Raw genomic sequence first — 8,080 nt, 5'->3', positions numbered from 1 at the left:
GGTTGATTGACAGCTGTCTGACTCGCGAGTCGCAAAGATGGAGAATGACGCCAGCTTTGCAACAGAGCGGTCATTATATATTATTATATTTAGGAGTTTACTCCTAAAAATGTGCATACTAGTTGTAATGGGACTCTACTGGTTATGAAAATTAGTCACCAATATGGGGTGTCTAGTCAGGACACGGAAGGCAGGGATATTCATTGAAGGGTTTAATATATATCATTTAAAAAACAGATGCACAGGCACTATTCTCTTTGGTGCTTTACAGTGTAAGTATGGTTCTAAAGGAAAGGAATAAACATAGATATTAACTATCATAAGCACAATTGAGGCTAATAACTCTCCCTAGCTACTTAAATAAACAGTCCTGAAATGTAAACTACAATAAGAATAGCATACAAGCTACACATACAGTACAACAGAGATAAAGGCTGTCACTGACTGTAAAACGCAACCATAAATTACTTATATTAACTTATCTATATATGTGATATAATTATAACTTACTTGTGGTCACTGACGCACACAACCTGAAGCTTAAAGGGGTGGTAAACCACGATTTCACTATTCTAACTTTAGCTAGCGTGTAATGTTGCTGTTTGAGCATAAACAACATCTGCAAAGTTACAATGTTCAAAGTTTAAAGCAAAGGGAGATATTTGCTTTTAAAGAAATCCATTTCTAAGGACTACAGCAAACGGCCAGTAGGCGACTACAGACATTCCTCCAGGGTTGGTGACATCACCAGCCTCAATATTTACATAAACCCCTCCTCCGTGAATATTAAATAAGGGGGCATTTTGTATCGCTGTTGTTGTGGTATAGTGGTATAGGCTGGAGTGGTGTTGCTGCAATGCCGACAAAAAACTGTTTTTTCATCCGGATTGCAGGTCTGGGGATGGACGTTTAAAATACAGCATGTTGCATGTGTGTTTGAGACAGAGGGGAACAGGTCTCAGATATATGCTGCCCATCATAAAGCACGAGACAGACAGGGTCGGAGGAGAAGAATATTCGTCTGTTGCAATTCATAAGCGGTTCAGCGAGACAAACACTGCCAGTGTGAATCATGCACGACGGGCGCGCCTCCCGCTGCACATTTCACGGAGGAAAACATCCACAATCTTCGCGAGTTCAATGCCGGATTTGCACAACCTCAGCTGCGCGAGACATACACGGCCAGTGCGTGGATCCACGACGCGCGCGCTGCACATTTCACGGAGGAAAGCTTCCACAATCTTCGCGAGTTCAATGCATGATTTGCACAACGGCTTGTCCTGAAAGCTGGATTAACAAACAGAAGCTGTTTACGGGACACAACCTGTAAGTCTGATTTATTTTTCATCGATGTGTTTTCCTGTAATAGGTTAATTGTACGTTGTAGCAAGGAAGTAAACAGATGACAACGCTGTTCTGCAAACCAGTCTGTTAAATGCTCATTCATACTTAACGTAATCCGACGAACACCTAACGTTACAAACACTAACGTTAAAATCTCAACAGCGAACTTGGCATTAGAGTAAATGATTCTTTGATTAGAGCTTTTATGTATTATTTATCTACAGGCATGCTAAACATGCTTCTGTGTGTGATTTGGCTACTAGTAAAGCCAGTGTTTAGTGTTCGTTTTGGGTTAATAGTTCTTGCCACAGATATTTGGCTATAATCCTTCTAAAAATACAAAAGTGCCATTCAGTAGCGATCACTATAGATCGGCAGTCTTTACTCTTGAGGACTGAACAGGTTCTGCTTGATCATCTTCACTAAAATGTTCTGGGTCTGATTCGGGCTTAAATTGGTATGGTTTTATTGACGCCATTGTTTCTAATACTCCCCAAAGCACAGTCTACCGGTAAAGGTAAGGGGCGTGACGTTTCCGATAAACATGCACTAGGCGGTTAGCGAATCACAACACACTGGGCCACTTAACCAATCTGAGCCCATCGCGTATTTTTGAGGGACTGGCTTCATAGAATCCGGAAACCATCAGACCGTTTTACAAGGAGGGACAGAGCAGTGTAGAATAAAGGTGAAATATATGAAAAATAATGCAATTTTTTTTTAAACGAAGCATGAACACATGTTACAGTGCACCCCACAAACACAATCAAGCCTTCAAAAGAATGTGTTTTACCACCCCTTTAAATATTATAGCTGTGAATGAGAGAATACATTAAATATTTTTTTGAGTGCCCATTTGCTCAAATAGCAAAAGAAAAACGCCATAATAGTGATTTCACAACTTTCAAAAAGAGGGTCAAAATAGAGTGAGATTGATAATGGCAGTCAAAAGAGAGAAATATGTTAATTTTTACCATCACTCTCATAGACGCTGTATTAGAAACACCCTCACAGCAGCGATACCTTTTTTGCAATTTGAGGTAAAAGTAATAAAATACAAAGTATTAGTTTTATAAATGTACATACATAAAAATAAAAAAATGAAAATACAAAAAACGTTGCAGGATTTATGATATTGATGACCGTTAAAACACGTCATCACAGTCTGTGAAAAGGGTCTATCAAGCAGACTGCTTCTACAAACATTTGTGAAAGAATGGGTCGCTCTCCTGATAAGTCCATTCGTGAAATTTCCTCACTACTAAATACTCCACGGTCAACTGTTAGTGGTATTATAACAAAGTGGAAGCAATTGGAAACAACAGCAACTCAGCAACAAAGTGGTAGGCCACGTAAAAAACACAGAGCGGGGTCAGCGCATGCTGAGGCGCACAGTGCGCAGAAGTCACTAGAGCAGTGGAGACGTGTTCTCTGTAGTGACTCTGTCTGGCAATCCGATGGACGAGTCTGGGTTTGGTGGTTTGTGGAAAGCCTTCCCGGAAGAAATATACACATATATATACACACCGATCATTTCACACCTATTATTTGTTATTCCTAATATTGTGTTGGTCCTCCTTTTTCTGCCAAAACAGCCCTGACCCCGTCGAGGCATGGATTGACTCCATTAGACCCCTTAAGGTGTGCTGTGGTATCTGGCACCAAGATGTTAGCAGCAGATCCTTTAAGTCCTGTAAGTTGCAAGGTGAGGGCTCCATGGATCGGACTTGTTTGTTCAGCACATCCCACAGATGCTCGATTGGATTGAGATCTGGGGAATTTAGAGGCCAAGTCAAACTCTTTGTTGTGCTCCTCAAACCATTCCTGAACCATTTTTGCTTTGTGGCAGGCGCATTATCCGGCTGAAAGAGGCCACAGCCACCAGGGAATACCGTTTCCAGTTCCAGAGTTCTGATGCTCATGTGCCCACTGTTTGCGCTTTTGGCAGTAGACAGGGGTCAGTATGGGTACCCTGACTGGTCTGCGGCTATGCAGCCCCCATACGCAACAAACTGTGATGCACTATGTTTTCTGACAACTTTCTATCATAACTAGCATTAACTTCTTGAGCAATTTAAGCTACAGTAGCTCGTCTGTTTGATCGGACCACACGGGCCAGCCTTCGCTCCCCACATAGAGACAGTGCGTATTTAGGCCACGCCCACAACGGGGGGGGGGGGGGGCAATCCAACGCTCTCCATTGACTTTACATTGTGTGAGGCTGCATTCTTGTCATTTTGGAATTATAATAAAAAACAGAACAATGTCTAAAAGCTGATATGTGACAAAGTGTACAGCAAACAAGCTAAAAAACACAGAAATAAGTTTTTATAAGCTGTCGACCCAAAAAACGAGAGTTTAAGGAGACAAAAGTGGATAAAGGCAGTAAAACGTGACGCTTCAGCAGGAAGAATGGGTACATTTTGGGATCCTGACACTCAGTATGTCTCAGTATGCCTATGTGTGCAGTAAATATGTTGTCACTGTTAAGTCAAATATCCAAATGTCAGGTTTATATGTTATATTTCCTGTCTCTGATGACGTTCCCCTGTAGTGTGTGTACTTCTCAGTGTAATATAATGTCTCAATGGCCTGAATCCACTTTTTTGTCCTTAAACGCTCGTTTTTTGGGTCAATAGCTTATAAAAACTTCTGGGTTTTTGGTTGTGGGTTTTGTTTAGCTTGTTTGCTGTACACTTTGTCACATATTCGCTTTTAGACATTGTTCTGTTTTTTGTTATAAGTCCGAAATGACAAGGATGCAGCCTCACGCAATTCAAAGTCAATGGAGAGCGTTCGATTGTTTTCCCCCCCAGTGGGCGTGGCCTTCAGATTATGACGCGTGTCGCTCTGTCTCTATGCATCAATGAGCCTTGGCTAGTGTAAACAAACTTGCATCACCAAGGCAACGACTGACGAGTGTTAATTACAGTCCAAAGAGCGGCCGTTATCAGCCCCACAGTGGAAAATGAAACTGTAACCATACCGGCTGGCCCGGATCGCCACGGTATGGAACGGTTACGCAATGAGAACCGTTCAGCCGGACGGTGGAAAAGCAGCTATAGTTATGTGTTTGACAAATTGTGCTAAAAGTAAACATGTATTACGTATCTGGCCTTTATCACATTTAGGAACAAAGAGATTACTACATAAAGGAACTTTATCACATTTAGGAAAAAGTCATTATAAATAGAGGCTTTATTCCATTAGTTATTAAAATGAGGGCCATTATTTAATTGAGAATAGCCTATTTTCATTTTCAATTGACCCTACTTTTACTTTCTTCACTGACACAAACTAAAATGAAAAAGATTGACACAGTTTTTAAAACAATTAGCAATTTTTGTCCTCCATTAAATAAGAATTTACAGCCCATTTTATCCTGGTAAAATGGGCCAGCAATTACTTAATCTTTTTATTAATCAGAGATGGAAACGACTCACCTTCAGCAAAATTCACTGGTTTGAGCCACCAAAATCAATGAAACAGGATGGATGTTTGATGACCAGACGGACAGCGGGCAGTTCAGAGGGTCGAGTTCAACTGATTGCTCTGCTGGTTGATCACATAACTACACCATTCTGCAAGTAAAATGCATACATCAGCTTGATGTTTGAATCATCCAATCACAAACATATTTGGATCCTGTTTACACCAATATTGACAGATACAGGTGAAATGGACCTTCATAGATGTAAAAGTGGTCTAACTGTGTCTAATAAAGTTTTCCTCTATTCGACAGTTAGGCCACATTTACATCTACAAAGGTGCTATATTAAAAAAGCGAATCTGAAAGATTACACAAGATAACCATGTGTAATTTCCCAGATTTGATGGCAATAACACAAGAATGACCGATTTGACCTTTAGCATGTTAAAGATTTAAAAAAAACCTCTGTTGCATTCTGCCATTAAAGGTGCAGTGTGTAAATGTTATATCTAGTGGTGAGGTTGTGAATTGCAACCGTGCACTGCTCACCCCTCCCTTTCGAAGCCCAGAGAAGCTACGGTGGCCGACACAGGACAAAGATGTCATCGTCTGACACAGCAGAGAGCAGCTAGAGCTCTATAGAGCAGTTTGTCTGTTTAGGGCTACTGTAGAAACATGTGGGCACAAAAATGGTGACTTCACTGTAAGTGGACCCACGGTGTATGTAGATAGAAATGGCTCATTCTAAGATTATTTATTTATTTATGATCTAATGACATATCAGCAACAATGGCTATATTCATGGCAATAAGCAATATCAATTCAATACATTGTTTACAATAATTTTACAATTTTGTCTTAAAAACAATCACTATACAAAATCAGGCATATATACCAATAACAACAACAGTAATAATCATTCTAAGGTAATAAAAACATAACGGTTCATTATGAAAGGTCTTTAAACACAACTGAAAACATAGTTATGCATATTATATTGCATTTCTGTCCATAGATCCTCATAAATATTACACACTGCACCTTTAAAGGTGGGGTCTAATGCTATTTCATGCATTCTGACTTATTTACACTGTTAAAGAGTTGGATGCTCATGCTAAACATGGCCAAAATGAAAAAAACAAAACAAAGAGTTGTATGTATGACAGAGTATTTCTGTGCCAAATACACTCCTTCCAAATTCAAACAAGTTTTGGAAAGTTTTTTTCGAATATGGCCATGAATTATGTCAAAATGTGTGGAATTCCATGTATGGGCACTTCTCCCGGATGAGCACGTGCGCACCCATCAACGAGCTTCGTGTTACGGTTACAAAAGCCTTCGGCAGCGCTTTGTTTTTAGACCAAAAAATCCACAATGTCACTAAAGAAGTGTGTTTTTGGTTGTGAGGGAAAGATCATATGGTTATCATATGGTTATTATGGTATCGTTGCCTTGTACCTGTACTTGTGTAATGACAATAAAGTTGAATCTAATCTAATCGAATATGTTCAGCTTCCCAAATAACCCAGCGTTAAGGAAACAGTGGATGCAGTTTGTTTCTCCGGAGCAGCAACATAGTTCTGCAAGTGTGTTTGTTTGTTCCCGGTCATGAGTCGAAACCACAATCAAATGTCTGTGTTTTGTTCGCAATCGGCACGTAAGTGCATATAATGTAAACAACACGAACGTATAGTGAGTCCAAAGTTATCCAGGGAGGGATAATGCCATGAATGAATTGTGAGTGCATGTGTTCGTCATAGGTGTGTGTGTGTGTGTGTGTGTGTGTGTGTGTGTGTGTGTGTGTGTGTGTGTGTGTGTGTGTGTGTGTCTTTAGCTCTGCTCACTGCACTCCTCCACGAGTTTGGCTGTTTTCGGAAAGAGTCGGTACAGCTTTTCTGTCTTATATAAATCTAATAAAACTAAAGACTTTTTTGAGGTATGAAGGATGCAATATTACTCTGTAGGTACTCACGATTAACTTGAGATTGGCTGAAACTGTGTGTTAAATTAGGGTGCAATCTATTACTTTGGTTTACCTTTCATCTCATCTCGCTTGTATTGAACTTGCACTGATTTTTTTTTTTTTACACTGATCTTTTAATGTTCATTTTAGATTGGAAAGAACTGGAAAAAAATTCTGCCAACCACTTACCATCAATGTGGAACGCATTTCATTCAACAAGCAAGCAGCACATGAGAAATAACACCAGAGAGAAGCCTTTCACCTGTTAAAACAGTTTCAGTGTGAAAGAATAGCTCAAACTTAACATAAAAATTCACAGAGGTGAGAAGCCTTTCACCTGATTTCAGTGCGGAAACAGTTTCACGCAACAAGGAAGCCTTAAAAGTCACATGAGAATTCACACTGGAGAGAAGCTTTTCACTGGAGAGAATGATTCTTGTCATGTTTTTCTAACGCTGTATAACCTTATGTTGTCGAAAGAATAACATTTAAGCTTCATGTGCAAGGCTGAACTGAGATTAAAATAATAACGGCATCATATCTACAAGATAAGAGGTATTCAAGGCACTGAAGCAGAAAATTCCCATCACTTCTTGTTTTAAGAACACGTGTTTATGTGCAGTCATAGCTACACAAGATGAGTTACACAAGACTGCTTATTTCGAATAGTTCATTTTCTGCCTCTTGATCTTCCACTACATCAGTCAACACAATAGTTAAATTGAAAAAAAAGTTTTAATAACTTTGAATATCAGATAAACTTTATTCAGCAGAACACCTCTGTTATGGGACAATGACAAATTTAAAGAAATTTAATAACAAGCAGCTGCAAAACAGAACGGCAATGTTAGTATATATATATACATACATACATTCATACATACATACATACACTCACATTGCTGTCAAACTGTACCTTGCCATTGTGTCACAGGGTTTTCAACTGGATAACGTACATTTAAACTGAGAATGAAGTGCAAGGTTTTTTTGTTTGTTCGTTTATATGAACTTAAAGGCACAATATGTAAGATTTTTTTATTTAAAATATCCAAAAACCACCAGAACAATGTTATATAGGCCTATTTTGTTGACTTGTGTACTTACATTGTCTCAAATGTTTCCAAGAATGTTTAAATCCAGAGAATCCAGTTTTAACCAGGACACGGGCCGTGCGTCGCCTATCAATGACATCATACGTGCGTTACCCTCGATTTTCCATGGAAACACCAAATACGCTTTAATATATTGTGTGTTAACTTTTATTAGACAGGTGAGCAACTGTTTGGATACATTCGTCGACAGAAAACATCATTGTTATATTGCTCAACAGTCTTATTTTTCAT

Source organism: Gobio gobio, assembly GCF_949357685.1.
Source record: "Gobio gobio genome assembly, chromosome: 11".
Classification (NCBI taxonomy): Eukaryota; Metazoa; Chordata; class Actinopteri; order Cypriniformes; family Gobionidae; genus Gobio; species Gobio gobio.
This window is presented reverse-complemented; position numbering follows the sequence as displayed.